We start from the raw sequence: 25,967 nt of genomic DNA, 5'->3' as shown, positions 1-25,967 counted from the left end.
GATAATAGATAGATGATAGATAATAGAGAGATAACAGATAATAGATAGATAATAGATAATAGATAATAGATAGATAATAGATAGATAGATGATAGATAGATAATAGATAGATGATAGATAATAGAGAGATAACAGATAATAGATAGATAATAGATAGATGATAGATAATAGATAGATAATAGATAGATAATAGATAGATGATAGATAATAGATAGATGATAGATAGATGATAGATAATAGATGATAGATAATAGATAGATGATAGATAATAGATAGATAATAGATAGATATTAGATAATAGATAGATAATAGATAATAAATAGATAATAGATGATAGATAGATAGATAACAGATAGATAATAGATAGATAGATAATAGATAGATAATAGATAGATAACAGATAATAGATAGATAATGGATAGATAATAGATACATAGATAATAGACAGATTATTATATAGATATAGGAGATGGACCTCAGTATATCTATGGTCATATACAGACCAGTCACTGATTAACAGATCTAGACTTCTTTTTCGTTCTGGACCTTCTCTAATACAATGTCTCTTGTCGCGGTTTCTTTCCTGGTCTGTGCGGGATATATAAGGGGATGACATGAATATACGACAAGACACGATGTGAAAAGCTTTGTGTATCGGAGCCAGTGATCACGGTAGAGGAGCCGGTCTTCTGCGGCGCTCAGGTGCTCCCTCTGTAGCCACCTGCAGTTGACATAAGCTTCCGCTGTTATTCTTTCTACGTGATCAATTCCTGACTTGTAATGAGGCAGGACGGCGGATAATTACTGGATACAGTGACTCCATTCCTCAGCTAATCACTGATCAGCAGATTCAATAATGCTCCAAATAACAGCAGGCAAACCGGGCACCCGGACCTGTTTTATAGCCGGTAGGCCTCTGCTTGTTCTTCTTTAGTGTATACACACAAATGGAGAAGAGGACGTAATGGCGGCATCAAATTGTTGAAATGTTTTTCTATTTTTGTCTATAGAGTCGGTACAAAATATATGGCAAAAATAATGTTGTGAACAGAGCCGTAGAAAAAGAAATTAAATTTTTTTAGCATGGCCTGTTGTCGAGAATTCCTAGCAGTCCCAAAAAAAAGCATAAAAAAATGTAAAAAAAATGTAAATGAAAAGTCAAGATCTCACGGTAATGCAATAAGAGAATAAAAAGTAAAAAAAATAAAAAAAATTCAATAAAAAGGTGTGGCCTGTGGTCGAAAACTTGTGGCAGTCCAAAAAAAGAGTATGAGAAAGTAAAATAAAAAAAGGAAAAAATGTCAAAAAGTGTGGCCTGTTGTGGAAAACTAGTGGCAGTTCTAAAAGTATACAAGAAAGTAAAAAGAAAAAAATATTTCAAAAAGTGTGACCTCTTGTCAAGAATTCACGGCAGTCCAAAAAGAGAATAAGAAAGTAAAGAAATGCAACGCAAAAGTAAAAGCAAGAATTTTTTTTAATTAAATTAAAATGAATTACATTAAAGAATAAAATAATAAAAAAAATAAAATAAAGAAAAAGTGTGGCCTGTCGTCGAAAACTCATGACAGTTCTAAAAAAAGGAAAAATAAAAAATAAATAAAATTTATTGTGTTAAAGGGAAATTATAAAATAATAAAAAATAAATAAATCAAAAAAAATCAAAAAATTTCAAAAAGCGTGGCTTGTTGTCAAAAATCCATGACAGTTCTAAAAAAAAAACCAAGAAAATAAAAAAAATTAATCACATAAAAAATAAATTTAAAAATAATAAAAGAGAAAATAAGTAAAAGAATTCGACACATTTCAAAAAGTGTGACCTATTGTCGAAAATTCATGACAGTTTAAAAAAACAAGAAAATAAAAAACATTAAGTTAATTACATTAAAAATAAAAATAATAAATAAATAAAAAAATCAACAGATTTCAAAAAGTCTGACCTGTTGTCAAAAATTCATGACAGTTCTAAAAAAGACCCCCCCAAAAAATTATTAAATTAATTACATAAAAAATAAAATTAAAACTAATAATAAAGTAAAAAAATCAACACATTTTAAAAAGTGCAGACTGTTGTCGAAAATTCATGACAGTTCTTAAAAAAAAAAAAAAAAAAAAACATAAAAAAATGAAATTAATTACATAAAAAAAATAATTAAAAATAATAATAAAAAAATAAGTAAAAAAGAATCAACACATTTTAAAAAGTGCAGACTGTTGTCAAAAATTCATGACGGTTTAAAAAAAAAAAAAATACATATAAAAAAATAAGAAAAATTTAATTAATTACCTAAAAAATAAAATTAAAAATAATAATAATAATAATAAAAGTAAAAAAAATCAACACATTTTAAAAAGTGCGGACTCTGGTCAAAAATTCATGACAGTTATAAAAATAAAAAAAAACATTAAAAAAATGTAAAAAATTAAGATTAATTACATAAAAAAAATAAAAGAAAATAATAAAAAAATAAGTAAAAAAAATCAACACATTTAAAAAGTGTGGACTGTTGTCAAAAATTCATGACAGTTCTAAAAAAAATATATATATAAAAAAAAATGAAATGAATTAGATAAAAAAAATAATAAAAAAAAGTAAAAAAAATCAACACATTTTAAAAAGTGTGGCCTGTTATCAAGAAATCACGGCAAAAAAAATGCATAAAAAGGTAAAAAATAAATAAATAAATATGAGGCCTACTGCAATGGAGAACTATTGAGTCTAAAATAGCACATAAAAAAACAAAAATGAAGAGAAATAAAAATAGAAAAGAGAAATTAAATTTTATTTTAGGAGGCTCCACTGTCTTATGCAGTTAAGAACTAAAGAGCCTAAAGAAGTAACAAAAAAAAAATAATTATGTTAGTGTGGCCTTTGCCCTATGAAATAAAAAGCCCAAAGAAAAAAGAAAAGAAAAAAAAACGTAAATGTTGCTTGCTGTCATATGCGAGAACTAATAGTCATGTGTAAGGTGCCTAAGGACAACAATTTCTGCAACTGTCCAGTTATCTGCATAAGTCAAGCAGAAAACCAAGTACTTTACGCCAAATCCCACCCCCCCACCCCACCAATCAAAAAGAAAAAAAAACTGAAACTTTTGAATATTTCTTTGGAAAATAAAAAGTTCTAAAAACAACCCTGAAAAATTCTAACCGTATATTTCATTTATTGGAGATTACGTGGTCTGTTCCTTTATTGGGAATCTTAACTGCAGAGGATAAAATGTCTCGTTAAAGCCCCATATGTCACAATAAGGTGCTCAACAAGGTCAAAAAAGTAAAAAAAAAAAATACAAAAATAAAAAGGCTTACACCAGCTTACAGACACTGTGCTGTCATTTCTAAGAGCTGTTCTCACACACCACACAACAGACATACAGAGATTTACGAGGTCTCCGCAGATGGGTGCACACTGCCAAATATTTTACTGGGGTATCCACAACATTTTATGGGGACCCTCCTTTGTCTCTTTGCCCCGGAGCTGCAGTTTTATCAGCTGCTTTCTAAAGGGTAAAGCATTTTCAAACCAGCAAAGACGCTGCCAATTTTAAAATTTCATGGTTGGGTTTCAAAAGAAATTCTTGCTGACCTACTTTAGCAGCTTTTCTCAGCCCTATGAGATGTAAGGATGGGGTTGTTTTTTTTCGTCCCATTTTTTTCCTCTTCTCTTTGACAAACGTTCTTTTTTTGTTTTCTTCTCCTTGTATAAAGAAGGGCTCTGATGGCGGCCAGCTCGTTCATTTGCATCGATGGAATTACAATTTGGATACACAACCTCCTAAATAATGCATCGTTTATTTTCCTGGAAAATTCCGTAATTGTACAGACGACTTTAAGATATCAGCGATAGACAATCTCACCCCTAAAAAAAAGACAAAAAAACAACACTACAACTGAAACTTGAAATTTTGGAAAATAATTATTTGAAATATTTTTAGAATTTGACCTTTTTCAGTAAAACTGTGTTCTAGAAAATGGCTCATAGTATTGCGGAATTTGTAATACTTTTCATCCAGTAGAAGTTACGACAACTCAGACCAATCATACTGTAAAGGTACACCAAAATTTACATATACCAGGGTGCCATATTTTACCTTTTGTACAAATGTAACCATTTTTTGTTCTTTACGCAATCAAAATGTCTTTTTTGGGGATAACATGGGGGGAAAAATGTAGAAATTTTGAAATTTTTCCCCAATTATTTTAAGTTTAGAGTAAACAATATAAAGGGTATTGGAGTCTGAAGACCATTCACATGTCAATGACTGTCAGGTAGTAGAGATGAGACAAAAAGATACGCACTACCCTGGTTTGTCGTCCACTTCGGTACTCCAAAGCAGTTAGACCAAGGCAGTGGGAACCTCCTTGGTTGCCACTCGAACGCCAGTCATCCTGGTCACCTCTTACAATTACTAGTCTCCTCGAGACGTCACGGTACAATCATGGGGGTCAACTAAGCCCAAGAGGAGCCCAAGATGTTGTCAATTAAGGGCCAGGCAAAGAAGTTCGCCCTGCCCTTGTTCAGCTAACATGGAGTACCGAAGTGGACATAAGACCAGAGTAATGTGAATATTTTTGCTCATATCTATCAGGTAGGCATTAAAAATGGTGGAATTTGACACACCATAGAAATAAATAGAATACACAAAGTCCTAGACTGACTTATTTGTCTCAATGCCATAGATTATGATTGAGCAGCAGGGGTGCATATCTGACCTGTTCTCCTTTAAACTTGGCCATGATTTGGAAAAAAAATAGAGATATGTGCCTTGTTCTGGCGATTGGAGAAAGTCCTAATGGTCAGACCTCTTTACCTATTCATATGGGATGTATGCTAAAAGTTGTTCCTTTATTAGATACTAAAAAGAATGTTGAAGGCTTCTCTGCTATCATTGAAAGACCCCTGCTATCTTAGAAGGACCTCCAGTTGTCTGTTATTTGAGAGGGCATCAAGTGTTTAATTGTCCTACCTCACCACCATCGGGGAAAAGAAGTACTACTCGGGTCTGATAGATGACGTTAAAGGTTTTTGACCAAGTTTAGAAGTTATCGTGTACCCATAGTATAGGGGATCACTTCCTGAATGCTGAGGGTCCAACGCTAGTACCACTATTGAACTGGAGAATGGAGCTCTGCAAACGCCTTCAGAATGAGGAGGTCACACATGCGCACCACCACTCCATTCCTTTTCTATGGAACTGTTGAAGATAGCGCTCTTATATCTCCGATAGTACTGTTGAGAATGAATTGGACCGGAGGAGTTCATACTCAATTGCCACCCTATTCAGATGGAGCTCTTGGGATTATTGGGTGTCCCAGCCATCAGGATGTTATTCCCTATTCAATTTTTAGTACTGATTTAGTAGAGACATGATTGATGACGGGAAAGGGTTTGTACCAAGTTTAGATGTTATCGTGTACCTATAGGATAGGGGATAACTTCCTGAATGCTGAGGGTTCAACCGCTAATATCACTACTGAACCTTCGCAAAGCCACTCCTGAATGGGGAGGTCTCACAAGCGCACCATCACTGCATTAATTTTCTATGGAGCTGTTGGAGATACGGTGCTCCGGTAGTCCCGTAAAGAATGAATTGGACCGCAGGAGTTCATACTCGATTGCCACCTCATTCAGATGGAGCTCTTGGGATGATTGGGTGTCCCAGCCATCAAGATGTTATTCTCTATCCAATTTTCAGTACTGATTTAGTAGGGACTGGATTGACACCTCAAGATAAAGTAGAGTTCCTGAATAAAGACATTTTTTTGGACCTACCGGCTATGCTAAAGTCCACCACTTGCCAACCCGAATTACATTCTTCCAGACAATATTAATAATAATTGAACAGCAAATATAGAAAAGGTAGGACGTGGGTCGTGTTTCTTATGTTTCTTGTCACGGTGCTCGAATATTGTATAAAACGAATATTTATCACACATTTTTTGGGTTTTCACAGAACTTTCAGTCCCATTTTTTGCATTAGATGCATTTATTGGATTTTATTTCGCTGTTTTATTTCATTTTATGTCATTGATATTTGTTTTGCAACATATCACATTATTGGAATCTGTGACTACAATACAGTTCAAAATATGGATATTTTACCGATGCTGGAAAGGAGGATGCCATCTCTACGAAAAACCTTGTCACCGTATCTGTAAAGTAGGGACAGATGGCATCCAGTATATGCAGGTCATCTGGCGAATATCAGAATTAGAGCTGGCCATCTGACCTCGTGTGTGAGAAAATCTTATGGATTATGGCTCAGTGCAGTTGCAGAAACTTTGTTCATGATTTATGCAGTCACATATTAAGTACGTTTCGCGAGCTTCCGAATGTTTTTCCTAACCAGTAGATCAATTGCCGAAAATCTATGTAAAAAATTTACATGCTGGATGCGTTTGAATATGAAATGTATGTTATGAAACGCCATATTTTTGGTCAATCGGATATTATAAAATGTCAGCTAAGTAGGTTTTTCATTTTTGCATCTGATGATGTTTGTGTTTCGCCAGAAATTGGAAATATCGGTGAAACATTATTTGACCTATTAACTAATTATCCATCGTCATGATGGTTTCCATCTTAACCCTGTTTTGAACTATACACTAGAGATAGAAGGACGATCATTTTTTAGCACTGGGTAGCCATGGTTTTATGTCCACATGTTTCGCCAGGTGTCTACTATAAAGGCATGAAATAAAAAAGAACTCTTAGGTCAATAACGTACTCCCCAACTTTTCAAAATGAAGATTTTTTTTACCTAATCTCTTATGGGTGGGCTAATCTCATACTTGGCCATTTCTGCCCCTAAATATGTCCCAGTTCCCGACCCTTAATGTTCCCGCCCCACTGGATTCAGATGATCGGCTACATGACCAAAGAAAATGGGGTGCAGCTCTTGTGACACCTGGAAGATTTGCTAAATCTTCTGGGAGCCAAGGAGGTCTTTCTTTTACCGGGAACATCATAGACGTAACGGGAGAGTTGGAGAGTAATTTCATGAGAAGTCTTCAGAGTTTCTTGAACTAGAAGAATATTTTCTAGTAAATGTTTTTGAGATTATGTCTATCTGAAAAGGTTTGGCCAGAGGTTGATATTGCTGCTCCAGTGTGAAGTATAACAACCATTATTTTTGGGTAGGAACATGAAATTCTGATAGAGTTTCTCAGGAAACTGGTCTAGACCACTTCAAAGGAGCTTTCATACCGACATTCAGAACGGAAAAAATAAGCATAAAAGGCACTTGCATATCAATGTCCTGCGTGAGATAAGAGTGAAATAAGGGTGAGCAATGCATCCATGAATAATGCTGGATCTCTTGGTAGAGGTCCTGGCCCGTGTCAGAAACATGCCCCGACCAATCTCGTTCATAATAACCCTCGACATTGCATAATAAAGGGATACAAAATCATCCCCAAAAATCTGGTCAATAAGCATAAACTAACATAATGTTGGAAAAAGCGATAGTTATAACTAGCACTAGTACCATATGCAAAAAGAAAGGTGGAATTAAGTAAAATAGTATTTCTCCCCAAATATTTTTTTTCTCCCCAAATATTTTTTTCACCCCATATTTAAAATTTCAAAAATATATAATACCCTCTTAAAATTAAAACTAAAATAAAAAAAAAAATACTACAAAATTGAAAGAATATTTTATAGAATTTGCCAAAATGTGTTTTTGGATATTTAGACATCAATCACCTTGTCATCCTGCCAGCTGGTTCATGCTGCCCAAACCATGGGAAGCATGAACCAGAATATGGATGCATGTATTCTGAAACGCGGCAGCATTTCAGAGGGAACATGCTTTGAAGAGGCAGTCGGGGACCATGCATCTCGAATGACTAGTCCAAGAAGCTGGTCCCCGGTGGCTTCCTCCCACCCCACTCCATTAGGACAGGTCTTTCTCTATACTCATACATAGGGAGAGACCTGTCAGTCTAGATGAGCAAGCTGGGGAGAAACCTCCAAATACCAGCCTCTTGGACTAGTCATCTGAAATGCATGGTTCCTGAACTGCATGTTCTCTCTGAAATTCCACCATGTTCCAGGGTAAAAATTTATGGCTGCAATACCGCAGTTGGTCTCTGATTCGTGCTGCACTTGGTCCGGGCGGCTTGAATCAGCTGCCATGTTCTCTTATGCCAGAAACGCAAAAGGTTTTATCCTCATGATGGATCCTCCTGTTTTTAAATTAATTTCTAATAAAAAGGTTAATTTTATGGTTGAAAGTGCCGGAAAATCTTTTTTTCTGCACTCAACATTTTATAGCTGAGCTTCACCAGCTGGAATTGTCACCCATTCATCAACCTTCCGGTGTATGTCGAACAATATTCGAGTGGTAAGCTTCTTTGATTCTTTTTTCTATCCCTATATTCCTGCTGATACCTCATCTCCAGGGTCATGAAGGAACATGAAGCAAAATTCTAGAGGTGGTTTAGGGTTGGCATGAACATTAAAATCAGTTTTTGTCTTCCAAAGTCTCTTCTTGCAGACAGCCAAGTAAATAATCTTAAGTCCTCCCTAACTGGCTGTTGGCCAAACTCTGGTTTGGCCAATCGTTCATCTGACTATCTCAGCCATCTCTCCCAACCACAGATTGCTCCTGCGTTCTCTACGAAAAAGCCTCTGCCAGACATCTCTGACACAGCTTTTCTCAGGGAGAACAAAAGGATGAGCAGTCCAAAATCAGACATGCCAATCCTTATCTTCCCCTATATTCATCTCTCTGGGGCCTCCATAAACATTAGACTGTTGGCTGAACCCTTCAATATCGACAGATTTGTCCGACGTAAGTCTAATGTGTATGGGAGGCGGTAGGTTTGGCGATGTTCACAACATTTACACACAATGAGGGTTCTTTTTTATTGACTTTAAAGATTTGGCTCATGTAGCAAAAATAGAGATAAATCAGCAAGAACATGAATGGTTGGAAATTTTTGAATTTGCCTACAAATTCCCCTTATTGCTTTTGCAGTTGTACTCCTATGGTTACCAGTAAAACATTAGCAATATGGCATAACAGTTGTTGGTTTTCTATAATGGTCGCAACACCTGTCCTCACCTCCAGAGATCACCATGGGGTCTTATGGAGATCAAAGTTAGGTTCAAAATCTCCACAGGGGGGACCAGACGTTGCGACTCTAAGTCAAGCTCCACACAAGTATAATGAGGGCACATTTTTTGTGCTGGTATTATAATTGCAAGTCCCGGCTCAATGACCCAACCTGACAGAATTATAGATCCAAGTTTGGATTAGTAGCTGCAAAAATGTGCCCGTACTTCACTTGAATTAAACTTTCCTAATAGACAATGCAAAATGCGGACATATTTTGGCCACATGAAACCGGCCGTAATGTGTACGCAGCATGTTCTAGCATCCAAATTCTATCAGCTAAAAATGTATTCTGTATCTCATGCTGATTAAGTGTGTGTTATATCTTATAAAACTTTGTAAAACAGGGAAAAATACTTTTTTTTTTTTTTAAACGAGGCCTTCATGACGCTTTCCTTTTTTTAAAATACAGGATTTTCATTCTCGTCAGTATTCCGGAAAAGGAAGACAAAAAAAGGATTTTGTGAAAGGTACAAAGTTCTTTTTAACCCTTAAAACCTCCATAAAAGTAGATGCTCCATTATACCGAATAAGGGTTATAATTAAGAATACATATAAAATATATTGTAAGAATATGGATCATATACAGAGTTTATTAAAGCATATACTGTATAATACTGAACAAGGGTTATAATTATTGATACTGATAACATATAATACATGAATATCGATGATATATAGAATTTCGTAATGTGTAGGTTCCATTATACCAAACAAGGGTTATAATTATTAATACCACTAACATACGTTGTATGGTTTATACATGTATGTGATCAATTATACCGAACAAGGGTTATAATTATTAGTACCGCTACCATATATTGTATAAATATGGATGTCTCATATAGTTTATTTATGGATTTGATCAATTATACCAAACAAGGGTTATAATTATTATTACAAATAACATACATTTTTATGGATTATACATGTATGTGATCAATTATACCGAACAAGGGTTATAATTATTAGTACCGCTAACATATATTGTATAAATATGGATGTCTCACACAGTTTATTTAGGTATGTGCTCAATAATACCAAACAAGGGTTATAATTATTAATACAACTAACATACATTGTATGGATTATACATGTATGTGATCAATTATACCGAACAAGGGTTATAATTATTAGTACCGCTAACATATATTGTATAAATATGGAGGTCTCATATAGTTTATTTAGGTATATGATCAATTATACCAAACAAGGGTTATAATTATTAATACATCTAACATACATTTGTATGGATTATACATGAATGTGATCAATTATACAGAACAAGGGTTATAATTATTAGTACCGCTAACATATATTGTATAAATATGGATGTCTCCCACAGTTTATTTAGGTATGTGCTCAATTATACCAAACAAGGGTTATAATCATTAATACCGCTAACATATATTGTATAAATATGCATGGGTTATTCAGTTTATTTAAGTATGTGATAGATTACACCAAATAATGGTTATAATTATTAATACCGCTAACATATATTGTATATTTATGGATGATACACAGAGTTTATAAAAGTTTAAGCTCAATGATACCAAGGGCTATATTTATTAACACTGATAAACTATACCGCATAGGGGACATAAAGAATTTATTTGAGTTCATGCTCAATTAGACCAAAAATTCTAATTATTAATGCTACTAAAATATATTGTATAAAGATGAATGATATACATTGGTTCTTAAATGCTCAAATATACGAAACGAAGATTCTAATTATTAATACCACTAAAATATATTGCATGAATGTGAATGATACATAGAGTTTATAAAGGTTTATGTTTAACAATACCAAACAATCGTTACAATTATTAATACCGTTAACATATATTGTATAAATATGGATGATTTCCATAGTTTATTAAAAACGCAAATATACCGAATGAAGGTTAGAATTATTAATACCGATAACATATATTGTATGAACATGGATAATACATAGCGTTTAATAAAGTTTATGTATAGTTATACCAAACAAGGGTTATAATTATTAATACTGATATCATATATTGCATAAATATAGATTATATATAGTGTATATTAAATTTTATACTTAATTATAATGAACAAAGGTTAGAATTAATAATACAGATAACATATAATGGTAGTGTTTATAAATACTTAACTACACCAAATAAGGGATATAATTATTAATACCGCTAACATATATCGAATGAATATGGATGCTATGTTGAGTTTCTTAAAGGATATGCTCAGTTATTCCGAACAAGGGTTATAATTATTAATACCGACAACATATGTTGTAAAAAATGTGGATGATATATAGAATAGGTGGTGATTTATCAAACATCTAGATTATCAAATAGTCATAGAAAAGTTTTTACACTTTACCTGTAAAGACCAGGACACAGTACGAATCAGTACAACTTCTGCTCTCATGTCTCAGACGGATCTAGGAGTTTGTGGTCTACTCTCTTTTGTGTTCTTGGAAAAAGCTTTTCGTGATTTTTCAGTTGAGGCCTCCAAACTCAGGACCATTTTTTTTTTCCTTTTTTTTTTTTCAATGGATAAAAAAATATAAATAAGTCTAAAAATCTGTCTCAATGGATCCATTTCCCCTCAATTTAAAACAATTTGTGAAAAATTATCCCGTTTTATTGTCAACTGACATTCATTTTCAAAAACAAGTTTTGAAAAATTTTTGAAAAATTTTTTTTTTTTCTTAGTTATTTCTCGGACTGTTTCGTAGACCCTTCTGATTTGCAGCCGATGCCAAAATTAGCATCGACCTTATGACATAGAAATGAAAGAAGGTAAAAAAAGAACTCTGGTGTGAATGAGGCCTACTATATATGACAGGGGGGTGTGTATGTAGTAACTGTTGCTATTGCGGTACGTTTACCATCCAGCTGGCGGTATAATTAGTGATACTCAACTCCAATAAATAACAAACAAGATATTTTTTTACTCCTATAGAAAAAAAAAAAAGTTCAGCTTCATTAAACCCGATACCCAGTGACTCTTTGAATGCACGTGCCTAAATTAGTTCTCTATTTTGTGATGCCCCTTTGAGAGCGGCTCCCATTGAGAAGTGAACAAAGGCCATGACCCCGAGGTCAGAGAGTAACTGAGGAAGTCTGACCTCCCTTTGTTGGGAGCTGCTCTGTTTATTTTGCCTAAGTAAAGATCACCAATACATTAACTAAAGAGGATTAAAAGGGTTATACCCCGAGGGATCTGATTCAGGCAAGTGGCAAAATCCAAATCTGAGGACACTTAGTAATGGAGAGAGTCACTTTCACCAGTAATATCCTCACAAGGGGGTCCGGAGGCCACAGGATCACTTTCCAATAGGAAGCTTCAAAAGATGGATACGTAGATAGATAGATAATAGATAATAGATAGATAGATAGATAATAGATAGATAATAGATGATAGATAGATGATAGATAATAGATAATAGATAGATAATAGATAGATAGATAGATAGATAATAGATAGATAATAGATAGATAATAGATAGATGATAGATAATAGATAGATAATAGATAGATGATAGATAGATGATAGATAATAGATAGATGATAGATAGATAATAGATAGATAATAGATAGATGATAGATAATAGATAATAGATAGATAATAGATAGATAGATAGATAGATAATAGATAGATAATAGATAGATAATAGATAGATAATAGATAGATAGATAATAGATAGATAGATGATAGATAATAGATAGATGATAGATAGATAATAGATAGATAATAGATAGATAATATATAATAGATAGATAATAGATAGATGGTAGATAGATAATAGATAGATAATATATAATAGATAGATAATAGATAGATGATAGATAGATAATAGATAGATGATAGATAATAGATAGATAATAGATGATAGATAATAGATAATAGATAGATAATAGATAATAGATAGATAACAGATAATAGATAATAGATAATAGATAGATGATAGATAGATAATAGATAGATAATAGATAGATAATAGACAGATAGATAATAGATAGATGATAGATAATAGATAGATAACAGATAATAGATAATAGATAGATGATAGATAGATAATAGATAGATAATAGATAATAGATAGATAACAGATAATAGATAATAGATAGATTATAGATAGATGATAGATAGATAATAGATAGATAATAGATAGATAATATATAATAGATAGATAATAGATAGATGATAGATAGATAATAGATAGATGATAGATAATAGATAGATAATAGATGATAGATAATAGATAGATAATAGATAATAGATAGATAACAGATAATAGATAATAGATAGATGATAGATAGATAATAGATAGATAATAGATAGATAATAGATAGATAGATAATAGATAGATGATAGATAATAGATAGATAACAGATAATAGATAGATGATAGATAGATAATAGATAGATAATAGATAATAGATAGATAACAGATAATAGATAATAGATAGATTATAGATAGATGATAGATAGATGACAGATAATAGATAGATGATAATAGATAGATAATAGATAGATAATTGATAGATAATAGATAGATAACAGATAAATAATAGATAGATGATAGATAGATGATAGATAGATAATAGATAGATGATAGATAATAGATAGATGATAGATAATAGATAATAGATAGATGATAGATAATAGATAATAGATAGATGATAGATAATAGATAGATAATAGATAGATAGATAATAGATAGATGATAGATAATAGATAATAGATTGATAATAGATAGATAATAGATAGATAATAGATAAATAATAGATAGATAGATGATAGATAATAGATAGATAATAGATAGATGATACATAATAGATAGATAATAGATAGATGATAGATAATAGATAGATGATAGATAATAGATAATAGGTAGATAATAGATAGATGATAGATAATAGGTAGATGATAGATAATAGATAGATGATAGATAATATATCGATGATAGATAATAGATAGATAGATAATAGATGATAGATAATAGGTAGATGATAGATAATAGATAGATGATAGATAATATATCGATAATAGATAGATGATAGATAATAGATAGATAATAGATAGATGATAGGTAATAGATAGATAATAGAAAGATGATAGATAATAGATAGATGATAGATAGATAGATGATAGATGATAGATAATAGATAGATAATAGATAGATGATAGATAATAGATAGATAATAGATAGATGATAGATAATAGATAGATAATAGATAGATAGATAATAGATAGATAATAGATAGATGATAGATAATAGATAGATGATAGATAGATAATAGATAATAGATAGATGATAGATAGATGATAGATAGATGATAGATAATAGATAGATAATAGATAATAGATAGATAATAGATAGATGATAGATAGATGATAGATAGATAATAGATAGATGATAGATAGATGATAGATAGATGATAGATAATAGATAGATAGATAATAGATAGATAATAGATAGATGATAGATAATAGATAGATGATAGATAGATAATAGATAATAGATAGATGATAGATAGATAATAGATAATAGATAGATGATAGATAGATGATAGATAGATGATAGATAGATGATAGATAATAGATAGATAATAGATAATAGATAGATAATAGATAGATGATAGATAGATGATAGATAGATAATAGATAGATGATAGATAGATGATAGATAGATAGATAATAGATGATAGATAGATGATAGATAATAGATAGATAGATAATAGATAGATAATAGATAGATGATAGATAATAGATAGATGATAGATGATAGATAATAGATAGATGATAGATAGATGATAGATAGATAATAGATAGATAATAGATAGATGATAGATAGATAATAGATAGATAATAGATAGATAATAGATAGATGATAGATAATTAGATGATAAATAGATAATAGATAGATAATAGATAGATAATAGATAGATGATAGATAGATGATAGATAATAGATAGATGATAGATAGATAATAGATAGATGATAGATGATAGATAATAGATAGATGATAGATAATTAGATGATAAATAGATAATAGATGATAGATAAAAGTGTTGTGTATAGAGAATGATGGAAGTTCCTGCAGGCTTTCAGCCCTCACACATATATATATACATACTTAATACCTCGCACTTTATCATTTTTCTGATGCTTTGATTGATTGTCAGACATTTTTGAATTACTTAACAATGTAATAGGCAGACAGACTATGGCGGACCCGGCAGAACATAGCCTGACTCCATACACGGACAGTCTGGACTCGTTTCTTTGTCCAGTTACTTTTTTAGAGCAGAACAAACATACCAGAGAGTTTGCAAAAAAAAATCCAAAGTTTCAATAAATCCATAGGTGATAATATAGAGATATGAAATATCCGATCTAAAAGAGAGGACCCTTGTGACACTGGTGACCCCAGCTCCCCGAGCTCCCCATCACCATCAGCACAATGCACCTTTGCAGATTTGCGCAGAACTTAGATCAATATTGAAACTATTTTCCAAATATTCGTCTTGTTTCCAAGTTTAAAAGTTTCCATTATTTATTGAGGGCTCATATATATTTTTTACTTCTTCCAGTCAAAAAAAAAAGTAACTTTCCAGCTCCGCTCACATCCGTGCTCGGCTCCTGATACTGAGTGGGATATTAACAATAAAATGTGGCAGCCTGTTCTTTAGAAAGGTCTGTAATTGCCAAAATAAATATCACAGTATACCCGAGCCCTCATATAATGCTGTAAGACCTGCACACTGCCACCGACATTTGCCCCAAGTCGCCATAAAAAACAAAAAACAAAAAAAACTTGGCGCTTTGCCCTGTGTTTGCTTGTTAAATTTCCCATGTACTGGAGCCGGTAGACAATCAATGCAAACATCGTAAAAATTCCAATATTACTACCAATAACAAAACAATATGTGTATATATATATATGCACTTTCACCATATTGGTATAATAATATATATATTTATTTTTACTATATTGGCAGAAATATATATATATAAACACACACATATGTATTTATTAGACACACACATATATATATATAAAAAAGGGCATTTTTACTATATTGGCAGAAATACACAAACCTGTATATATCTATATATTACACACACATATATACACACATACATGTATATATACATATATTACAAACACACACATAGATATATATATTACACACACACACATATATATATATACATATATTACACACACATAGATATATATATTACACACACACACACACATATATACATATATTACACACACATAGATATATATATTACACGCACACATATATATATATATATATCACACACACACATATATATACACACATACATGTATATATATACATATATTACACACACAGATATATAAATATTACACACACACATATATATATACACCCATACATGTATATTTATATATATATATATATATATACACATACATATTACACACACACATATATATGTATAATATTACACATACATATTTATATAACACACACATACATGTATATATATATATATATATATATATATATATATATATATATATGTGTATATATGCATTTTTAGCATAGTGGTAGAAATCTTTACATTTTCATGTATTTTTTTCATGTAGTAGAGATTTTGTCATTTTTATTCTTTTGGTGAGAGCATAAAAAACTCAAATTGATAAAAATTCTATGGTCGGTTATTTTATAGACGTTTGAAAAAAATGTAAAGAATTTTCAAAAACATTTGCGACCATTATGTCAGGAAAATGCCTTAAATATGAAATAACGCTTCCGATTTTCTGATCAGTATAAATAAACCGTAAACGCTAATCATAAAGTTACACTGAGCCTTCAGTATCACATTCTGCGGGAATCCCGGGCTTGTGTCTCGTCATTAAGATCTAATATCCCATATGAGAATTTCTTCGACAAATATTGTAGCTGGGAACCCCACAAAAAAATATCGTCACAAAATAAAACTCCGGCTTTTTGAGGAAGGATTAAAATTTCTCTGTTTTATAAAAAAAATGAAATAAAATCCAAAACTATAATTCTAACAATGAATAATTAAATTATAGGCGTTAATATATTGTGACGTAAACCCACAGTAATATCGCCTATAAGTCTATGAAAAAAATCAATATTGCCAAAAATGAAATGGAAAAATGGAAAGAAAAAAGATAATTTTAACCTAAAATATTAGGGGGAAAAAATCCAGTGAAATACTGTGGAATAATTATGTTTGAATAGTTAATTGCTACCATGAAATATCAATGGCTCAATACTGCCTGACCCCAAAAAATAATAAAAAATAAATATCTAAATTTTTTTTTACACTTTTAGGACCAAGTTGTGCCCCTTTTTTATTACATTGATTTTTTTTCAATTTTTTTAGTATTTTACTATTTTTTATTTTAGTATTTTTCTAGTGTTTTAGTATTTTTTTGTGTATTAGTATTTTGTAGTATTTCTATTACTACCATGAAATGTCAATGGCTCCATACTGCCTGACCAAAAAATAAAGTAAAAAATATATATATAAAAAATTGACACCTGTAGGACCAAGTTGAGCCTGTTTTTTATTACATTGATTTTTTTCTATTTTTTTGTATTTTTTTTAAATATTTTAGTATTTTTTATTTTAGTTTTTTTTAGTATTTTTTTGTGTTTTAGTATTTTTAGTATTTTTATTTGTATTTTAGTATTTTTTAGTATTTCTATTACTACCATGAAATATCAATGGTTCCATACTGCCTGACCAAAAAATAAAATAAAAAAAAATATAAAAAAATTGACTAAGTTGTGCCTGTTTTTTACTACATTGATATTGTTTTCTATTTTTTTAGTATTTTTGTATTTTCTTTTAATATTTTTGTATTTTTTATTTTAGTATTTTTTTTAGCATTTTTAGCGTTTTAGTATTTTTAGTATTTTTTTGTGTTTTAGTATTTTTTTAGCATTTCTATTACTACCATGAAATATCAATGGCTCAATACTGCCTGACCAAAAAATAAAATAAAAAAATAAAATAAATAAAATTGACACCAGTAGGACCAAGTTGTGCCTGTTTTTTACCACATTGATTTTTTTTCTTATTTTTTTTAAATATTTTAGTATTTTTTATTTTAGTTTTTTTTAGTATTTTTTTAGTGTTTTCGTATTTTTAGTATTTTTATTTGTGTTTTAGTATTTTTTTGTATTTCTGTTACTATCATGAAATATTAATGACTCAATACTGCCTGACCACAAAAAAAAGTAAAAAAAAATATATATAAAAAACTGACACCTGTAGGACCAAGTTGGGCCCCTTTTCTATTACATTGATTTTTTTTTTCGATTTTTTTTAGCATTTTAGTATTTTTGTTTTAGTATTTTCAGCAAAAAAAAAAAAAATAGTAAAAAATAATAGGAAAAAATAATAAAAATTGACACTACTATAGTGAGACGATAGCTAAACCAAAAAATAGTATTTAGTATTTTATTCTAGTAAAACTGAAAAAAAAATAGAAAAAATAGGAAAAAATAATAATAAAAAAATAATAAAAAATTTACACTACTATAGTGAGACTATAGCTAGACCAAAAAATAGTATTTAGTATTTTATTCTAATAAAATTGAAAAAAATAGTTAAAAAAATAGGAAAAAATAATAAAAATTGATATTACTATAGTAAGACTATAGCTAGACCGAAACAATAGTATTTAGTATTTTATTGTAGTAAAGCTAATCAAAAATATGTAAAAATAGGAAAAAATAATAAAAATTGATACTACTATAGTGAGACTATAGCTAGACCAAAAAATAGTATTTAGTATTTTATTCTAGTAAAATTGAAAAAAATCTGTAAAAAAATAGGAGAAAATAATAGAAAAAAATAATAAAAATTGATACTACTATAGTAAGACTATAGCTACACCGAAAGTAGTTTTTAGTATTTTATTGTAGTAAAGCTAATAAAAAATATGTAAAAAAATAGGAAAAAATAATAAAAATTTCTACTGCTATAGTGGGACTATAGCTACACCAAAAATAGTATTTAGTATTTTATTGTAGTAAAGCTAATAAAAAATCTGTAAAAAATAGGAAAAAATAATCGGAAAAAATAATAAAAATTGATATTAATATAGTAAGACTATAGCTACACCGAAAGTAGTTTTTAGTATTTTATTGTAGTAAAGCTAATAAAAAATATGTAAAAAAATAGGAAAAAATAATAAAAATTTCTACTACTATAGTGGGACTATAGCTAGACCAAAAATAATAAAATTTGAGCGTCCGCAGGGGGTGATACTTTTTTATGGCTATTTGTTAACACCTTTTCAATTGGCCATTAAAAAGTATCAACCACTAATGATTATCAATTTTTAGTATTTTTAGTATTTTTGGTCTCACTATGGTAGTATAATTTTTAATATTTTAATTATTTTTTATTCCGATTGTATCGTAAATAAGAATTTACCATTTATACCTGTTTTTCATACCGAGACTATATTTATAAATTACTCACAAAGTCAGGTTGTTTTTTTTTTCACGAATTCTCGAATATGGCAAATTTATATTCTTAGTTTTTTTGAAAATGTAAGAAAAAAATGAGTTTGATAAATATTGCAATTAATAAAAACAGAAAAATCTATCTAAATCAGGCATTTAGGAGTGATACAATATTTTTCTCCTAAAACTCATAAAATAAAAAAAAAAAAGACAATTTTACGAACTAATATCAAATTTTTTAATAATTTTCAAGAAAATAATAAAAAAAATAGTAGAAATGGCTGGTGATGAGAAAATGTTGTGTGACGGTCCGACGACAATCATAAAATCATTTGCACTGACGATTCTCTTGTGAAAAGTCCCTTTAAATAAGATAATATTTTACCCCCAAATTCTCACCTACTAAAAATCAAAGCAACAGGTACCTAAAAAATCTAAATAAGACTTCACATTTGCTCTGGTTACTAACTCTAACTAATAAATAGGCATATTATAATGTGAAAAAAATATATAAAATATGAATGTATAATAATAAAAACTATAATAATAATAATAATAATAATAATAACAATTGATGCTAAAATAAAAATAAAATACAAAAAAGCAAAGTAAAATGTTAAAATTAGTTGGGAATATATTGAAATATATATTGACTATAAGAAAAGTAGAAATATAACATATTTGGATAAGAGGATATAAAAATATTACGATATTAGTATGATCACTAAGTATAGCTAAATATGTGTTTTATACATGTGATGTGATAGATAATAGATATATAGAAAGAGAGAAAGAAGAGAAAATAAGAAAAATAGAGAGAGAGAAAGAAAGGAAAAAAGATAGAAAAAGAAAAAAGGAGTAAAGAAAGATATGCGATAGATAAAAAGAAAGAAAGAAAGAGAAAGAAAGGAAGAAAGAAAGGATAATAGATAGATAGATGATAGATTGATTGATAGATTGATAGATAGATATGGGATAGAGAGATCAATAGATAGATAGAGAGAAGAAAGAAAAAGAGAAAAGGAATAAGGAAAAATATGGGATAGATAAAAAGAAAGAAAGAAGAAAGAGAAAGAAAGAGAGAAAATGATAAAGATAGATAATAGATATGGGATAAAGAGATCAATAGATAGAGAGCAAGAAAGAAAGAAAGAGATAGAAAGAAAGAAAAAAGAATAAAAAGATTTGGATAGATAGGAAGAGAAAGAAAGAAGGAAAGAGAGAAAATAAGAGAGATAGATAGAGAGAAAGAAAGAAAGACAGAAAGAAAAAGAGAATAAAGAAGATTTGTGATAGAACGAGAAGAAAGAAGGAAAATAAGAGAGATAGATAGAGAGAGAGAAAGAAAGACAGAGAAAAAGAAGAAAGGAAGAAAGAAAATGAAAGAGAGGAAAGGAAAAAAGAAAGGAAGAAACAAAGAAAGAACAAAAGAAAGAAAGAAACATCGAAAAAGAAAATGAAGCAAGAAAAAAGATATGGGATAGATCAAAAGAAAGGAAGAAAGAAAAAGAAAATGAAGACAGAAATAGCAAAAGAAGAAAGAAAGAGGAAGGAAATGAAGAAAGAAAGGACAATGTGGGATAGATAAAAAGAAAGAAAGGAAAGAGAAAGAGAAAATAAGAAAGATAGATAATAGATAGATAGATAGATAGATAGATAGATAGATAGATAGATATGGGATAAAGAGATTGAGAGAGAAAGATAAAAAGAAAAAAGGAATAAAAAAAGATTTGGGATAGATAGAAAGTGAAAGAAAGAAGGAAAGAAAGATATATAGACAGAGAGAGAGAGAAAGAAAGACAGAAAAAGAAGAAAGAAAGGAAGAAAGAAAATGAAAGAAAGAGAGAAAGAAAAAAAGAAAAGAAGAAAGAAAGAACAAAAGAAAGAAAGACAAAAAACGAAATAAAGCAAGAAAAAAAGTTATGGGATAGATCAAAAGAAAGAAAGAAAAAGAAAATGAAGACAGAACAAAAGAAAGAAAGAGAAAGGAAGTGAAGAAGGAAAGGATGATATGGGATAGATATTAGAACGGGCCAGTGAGGGACCTGTGACCCGGAGCGGCTCCGTCCGGCGCAGATTTTGCAACATCAGATACTTTTAATACATAAGACAGAAAGGGTTAACGTGTGACACAATGGGCAGCGCAGCGCCGGCCGCAGCCTCACTAGTAAGCTTGGGACAGTTTTGCATTTTACCTCTTCTAACCCTGGAAAACTTAATCCAGTGTTTTCTCCCGGCCAAGCGTCCGACCTGTGTGTAACGGCCTCATTATATATATGCGGACCCTCATTATACCGCCATACAAAGCATCGCAACACTGGAGGAAGCGTCATTATGTCTCGGGGGGTCCCGGCAACTTCAGATTCTTTTTTTTTTTTTTTAATTTCCCCCTTTAATTTTCTTATCAGTATTAAAATATGAACGATAGTTTTTATCCTACTTCCTACAGGAACATGAGTTAGATTTTTTTTTTTTTTTACTTGATATCTGCATAAAATATAAAAAAAAGTGTACAAAGCAATATTAATCAATTAATTCATTCCTTGATATTAATTAATATTCTATTAACGTTGAAGATTTAATTGCCAAGAAACAGAAGTAAAAAAAAAAAAAAGAAGAAAATTGTAAAAAATTAATTCAGAGAAAAAGGGGGTTTAAAAATCAGATACAAAAAATGGGGATTTTTTTTGTTAGTATGGATGTTAATACTAAGGCGGTTGTAAAAACATGAAAAAAAAATAATGTGTAGCCTTTGTGTACGTAAGTTATTATTATTAATATATTTACAGTTATTCAGGCCCTTAGTGAAATTTCCCTCCAAAAACTATCACAGCTTTTATTCTGTATGATGAAAATATATAGATATATATCATGAGATATATACATATATAATATATCTGGGATAGATATTTACTGGAAAAAGGCTCACAGCGTGGGAATTGGGAGATAGATATAAGAAAGAAAGAAAAAAAGAGAGAAAGAAAGGACGATAAATAGATAAATAGATAGGAGAAAGAAAGAGAAAAAAAGAAAGAAAGGAAAGGACGATAGAGAGGTAGAAAGAAAGAGAGAGAAAAAAACAACAACTATAGGTAGATAGATAATAGATAGATGATAAATAATAGGAGAAAGAGAGAGAAAGAAAGAGATAAATAAAGAAAGGACTATAGATGGATAGATAGATTGAAAGAATGAGAGAAAGAGAGAGAACGAAAGAAAGAAAAGGAAAGGACGATAGAGAGATAGAAAGAAAGAGAAAAAAGAAAGAAACAACTATAGGTAGATAATAGATAGGAGTAAGAGAGAAAGAAAAAAAGAAAGAAAAAGAAATAAATAAAGAAAGAAAGGACAATAATTAGATAGATAGGAGAAAGAATGAGAGAAAGAGAGAAAGAAATAAAGAAAAGGAAAGGACGATAGAGAGATAGAAAGAAAGAGAAAAAAGAAAGAAACAACTATAGGTCAATAGGTAGATTATGGATATATAGGAGAAAGAGAGAAAGAAAAAAAGAAAGAAAAAGAAATAAAGAAAGAAAGGACGATACTTAGATAGATAGATAGATAGATAAATAGATAGGAGAAAGAATGAGAGAAAGAGAGAGAAAGAAAGAAAGAAAAAAAGACATACGCTCCCCTTTAAATATTACACCTACTTCCATTCATATAATGTATATGATTATTATTATTACTATTATTATTTTTTAAATGATACATATTATTTGCAATCCCCCCCCAAAAAAATAGATAGAGATAATCTGGCCGTATATATAATTTCAAGACGTTAGTAGTTAAGCACAAAAAATACCATTCCCTGGTGGTGGATATGATCATTTTTATAGTACGTAACTATAATAATACGATGGATGATACTGATTTATTGTGTGTTTCCCCCTTTATATATATGCATACCTAATCAAAGCTAATATATATATTCCTATTGCCAATTCTACACTCACTTTGGCAGTAGTATATAAATTTATATATATATATTATTGTTAAGACACACTACTGGCATAGGTCAAAAAATAAAGTTGCAGAGATGATCGATATGATATTTTTATGGCATCATAATTAACAATTTTGGTTTATTGCGTGCGTTCCCCTTTAAATATTACACCTACTTCCATTCATATATATACGATTATTATTATTATTATTATTTTTAATGATACATATTACTTGCAACCCGCCCCCCCCCCCCTCAAAAAAAACCTCTAAAACAAGCTGACATAGCACTAACAGGGCAGCGTCTGGGTGTGAGCATTTTACTGACTATCACAGACTGAGCGGCCATAAAGCAACTTCCAAACTAGTAAGAAAAAAAAAATCTGCTTCATTTTCAGCAGTCTCAAGTGGAAGTTTCCTCCTTCCAAATGTGGAGAAAAATGTGCTGAGAGCAGCAGTTTTGCAGAATTTTTTTTTTCACTTGAAGGCACCCAAACCCCACCCCAACAGCGCCCTCCCTAATCTGCCGTGATCTACATAGCAGCGTTAATGTATCTCACCCCCCTTCCCCCAGTACCTCCATGACTTGCTCTTTCTCAGGGGTGACATCAGCAGCTGGATCGTTGCTGTGAAGAACTAAGTGTCGTCGTGCGCTTTCTTCAGATGATCTCGTTCTCATAGTCCAGAAAGACTTTTGCTGAAAATATTCCTGCTGTTGCTTTCGGTTTTGCCACATAGACATGGGAAAGACAAAGTGCTTTGTATCAGCTTGTGAGTGTATATTTACATGCGGATGTAGCAGAGCTGACTGTGTCATTTAACCCTTTAAGGACCCTTTAAGGACACTGTCCTACCTATAGGATTAGAAATTATGGTTTGTAATTGGTTGAGAGAGTTGTGGTAAATGACCGCTACTCTGAATGGTAATAAGTAGTGACCCCCAAGGTTCAGTGCAGGGTCCCCTATCATTCAGCTTATTTATTAATAATATAGAATAATATAGAACTTATGATGATGATCATTATAAGAATGATCCGAGTACTAAGAATTGAGTAAAACTGGGAGAGTCACTTGTAGAGAATGATCCGGGGACTAATAATTGAGTAAAACTGGGATAGTCAGTTGTAGAGAAGGATCTGAGTACTGATAATCGAGTAAAACTGGGAGAGTCAGTTGTAGAGAATGATCCGAGTACTAATAATTGAGTAAAACTGAGATAGTCAGTTGTAGAGAAGGATCTGAGTACTGATAATCGAGTAAAACTGGGAGAGTCAGTTGTAGAGAATGATCCGAGTACTAATAATTGAGTAAAACTGGGAGAGTCAGTTGTAGAGAAGGATCTGAGTACTAATAATTGAGTAAAACTGGGAGAGTCACTTGTAGAGAAGGATCTGGGTACTAATAATCAAGTAAAACTGGGAGAGTCACTTGTAGACTATGATCCGAGTACTAATAATTGAGTAAAACTGGGAGAGTCACTTGTAGAGAAGGATCTGGGTACTAATAATTGAATAAAACTTGGTGAGTCACTTGTAGAGAATGATCGGAGTACTAATAATTGAGTAAAACTAGGAGAGTCACTTGTGGAAAAGGATCTGGGTACTAATAATCGAATAAATCTGGGAGAGTCACTTGTAGAGAATGATCCGAGTACTAATAATTGAGTAAAACTGGGAGAGTCAGTTGGAGAGAAGGATCTGGGTACTGATAATCGAGTAAAACTGCGAGAGTCACTTGTAGAGAAGGATCTGGGTACTAATAATTGAGTAAAACTTGGCGAGTCACTTGTAGAGAAGGATCTGGGTACTAATAATCAAGTAAAACTGGGAGAGTCACTTGTAGAGAATGATCCGAGTACTAATAATTGAGTAAAACTAGGAGAGTCACTTGTAGAGAAGGATCTGGGTACTGATAATCGAGTAAAAGTGGGAGAGTCACTTGTAGAAAAGGATCTGGGTACTAATAATTGGGTAAAACTGGGAGAATCACTTGTAGAGAAAGATCCGAGTACTAATAATTGAGTAAAACTGTGAGAGTCACTTGAAGAGAATGATCCGAGTACTAATAATCGAGTAAAACTGAGAGAGTCAGTTGCAGTGAAGGATCTGGATACTAATAACCTATGGGCACCATATTTTCTAGGAGGAATAAAACTAGGAGAGTTACTTGTAGAGAAGGATCCAGGTACTGATAACCTGAAGGCACCATATGTTCTAGGAGGAGTAAAACTAAGAGAGTCACATGTAGAAAAGGATCTGGGTACTAATAACCTGCAGGCACTATATGGTCTAGGGGAGGGGTCTCAAACTCAGCTGGGTAAATGGGCCGCACTTTGAAAAAATTTGAATATAAAGGGCTGCGTTCTTTGCGGGAGAAGATTAAGTTTTCTGTGA

At 31.0% G+C, this 25,967-nt stretch overlaps 2 long non-coding RNA genes across 2 annotated transcripts in view; one reads left to right on the top strand and one right to left on the bottom strand.

Annotated features, from left to right (window-relative positions):
- The window catches only part of LOC141164206 (uncharacterized), a 50,796-nt gene that overhangs the window by 6,848 nt on the left and 17,981 nt on the right, over positions 1 to 25,967 (top strand). Inside the window, exon 3 of the long non-coding RNA XR_012250881.1 lies at positions 9,529 to 9,586. This is a non-coding gene — a long non-coding RNA (uncharacterized lncRNA). The remainder of the gene's footprint in view (positions 1 to 9,528; positions 9,587 to 25,967) is intronic.
- Positions 3,302 to 24,360, bottom strand: LOC141164205 (uncharacterized). Its single transcript, XR_012250880.1, has 3 exons — positions 24,152 to 24,360; positions 11,490 to 11,646; positions 3,302 to 3,856 (listed from the first exon to the last, which is right to left on the bottom strand). It is a non-coding gene; the product is annotated as an uncharacterized lncRNA (long non-coding RNA).

The sequence above is a fragment of the Phyllobates terribilis genome, unplaced genomic scaffold (assembly GCF_046119375.1).
Source record: "Phyllobates terribilis strain yellow unplaced genomic scaffold, ASM4611937v1 Scaffold_10__3_contigs__length_209671492, whole genome shotgun sequence".
Lineage (NCBI taxonomy): Eukaryota > Metazoa > Chordata > Amphibia > Anura > Dendrobatidae > Phyllobates > Phyllobates terribilis.
This window is presented reverse-complemented; position numbering and strand designations above follow the sequence as displayed.